Here is a 2,232-nt window from a genome sequence, read left to right on the forward strand (position 1 = left end):
ACATACAAAATATGTGTTAATTGACTGTTTATTTTATCAGTAAGGCCTCTAGTCAACAGTAGGCTATTAGTAGTTGAGTTTGGGGTGGGGGTGTCAAAAGTCATATGTGGGTTTTTGACTGTGCAGTTATGATTGTACGTATAACAACTATAGTTATATACTGGTAAATAGTTACTCTTTCAAGTACAATAATATAGATCTCCTATATTTGAATTTTTGTCCCCTTTTCCAGTTAGACATGACAGTGGACATAATGTCAAAATAAATGGTTCATTCATTCAATCATTCGGGAGAAAAAGATCATTCTAGGGAAGTAAGAAAGGTAAGTCAATTTTGTAGACATGCAGATTGGCAATTAAATAATATTTTTATCTCCCAAACTATTCTGCAAAAATGACATGAAACACTTGACATAATACATTCCGGGTCCATCCATGTTGTTTCAAAGGGCAAGGTCTCATTCTTTTTTATGGCTGAGTAATATTCCATTATAGATATATATGACACATCTTTATCCATCCATCTATTGATGGACATTTGGGCTTCTTCTATATCTTGGCTACTCTAAATAATACTTCTGTAAACATAAGTCATGGAGATGAAAAGAATAGCGTAGGGAATATAGTCCATAATACTGTAATACCGTATGGTGACAGATGATGTCTGTGTTTATCATGGTGGACACTGAGTTATATATAGAATAGTTGAATCAATATGTTGTACACCTGAAACTAATATAACATTGTATGTCTAGTACACTTCAGTAATTTTTTTTTAAAAAGCATTTTGATAAACAACAGCAACATGAAACAGAGGTCAATGGTAGACCAGAAAACTGAGGCTTTTTTCTGTTACTTATAACTGTGATTTTAGGCATTTTAAATGTTTAATTTTCTTTTTTTCTCATATATGAACTGGAGTTAATGATAACATAGTAGTTGCATGCTACTGTAATGATAAATGAGCGAGTTAATAGGTAAACTTAACCAGCATATCCCTAGGCCCTATAGCCCTGTGGTGTACAAATGAGGTGATATTAATATTAATAATTCAACTCTCCCTGCCTTGAAGTCCCAAACTGACTTAGGACCATAAGCCTCCAACCCAGTCAAGGAGTCTCTATCTTACGAATGCTCAGGAATGAGTTCATGCATCTTTTTCTGTCCTCATGTCATTCTTGTCTGTCACATGAGAGGGACTGCTCCTTCCTGCCTTGATCCTGTCTCCTGTGCTCCTTCCTGCCTTGATCCCGTCTCCTGTGCTTTCAATATGGCAAGACCTTCATGTGCTTGAAACCTCTGTTCCCTTTAGTTTCCCTGGTATTCCTAGAAACATGGGCTTCTTCAGAGCAATGAGGGAAAGTTCGTTTTCCTGCATCTCTGTATCACTTTGCTACCTGGGCCCTAAGGCAGCACTCCGCGGGCCTTGATTTTCACTGTGTGATTTTCATGTGGAGTTTTTTAGCGCTTGTCTTAGCCTTTTGTCTCTGAAGGGTGTCACATTTTCTCCCTGGGCCTGGTTAGGGAATAGACGCCATCTCTTAAGTTCCTCGGGTGTGAAGCCCACGAATGTCACCGCAGGGTTCTCTCATCCCGTGCATAGCGACACGTGCAGACAGATATTTGGATATCTCCATTCCCATATGTGTAGAAAACAACCAAACTGATTTCTAGTGTAAGTTCAGGTGAGGCTCTGTCACATGGTACACACACTGTTTATAGGAAATATGTGAAATTATTGCTTGGATGTAGAACATGCCTTGATTATCTTGACCAGAATTGATTTGTCTTCCCTCCCTTTGGTTCTGGTATATTGAAGACATGTGTAGGTATGAGGCAGACTGAAAACAACTAGAGGCAAGGACTGGCCCCATCTACATGCTAATTTGCTGCCCTGCTCACTTAGCACGGTGCCTCGCACAGATACTCGTTACCTACGGGATAAATCCAGATGAGCCAACTTAGGGACAGGGTCTAGCACCGGCCAATTTCTTAATAAACCTTCGACAAATAGGCACAGGGATGCAATACAGAAGCATTTCCTAGATTTCTGCAGATATTTCCAGAAACCGTAGGAGCAGTACATTTGTTTAGAACTTTTAAAAATGTTTTCATTTCCTAAGAGCAATTTATCTTCGTGATCTCTTTTGGTCGTCTCTAGAGATACACGTCTGGTCTTCATCCCGTTCAGAAGTGCACGAGAGGACCTCCCAAGGGCATTCATACAAAACAC

Source organism: Ursus arctos, unplaced genomic scaffold, assembly GCF_023065955.2.
Source record: "Ursus arctos isolate Adak ecotype North America unplaced genomic scaffold, UrsArc2.0 scaffold_2, whole genome shotgun sequence".
NCBI classification, from domain to species: domain Eukaryota; kingdom Metazoa; phylum Chordata; class Mammalia; order Carnivora; family Ursidae; genus Ursus; species Ursus arctos.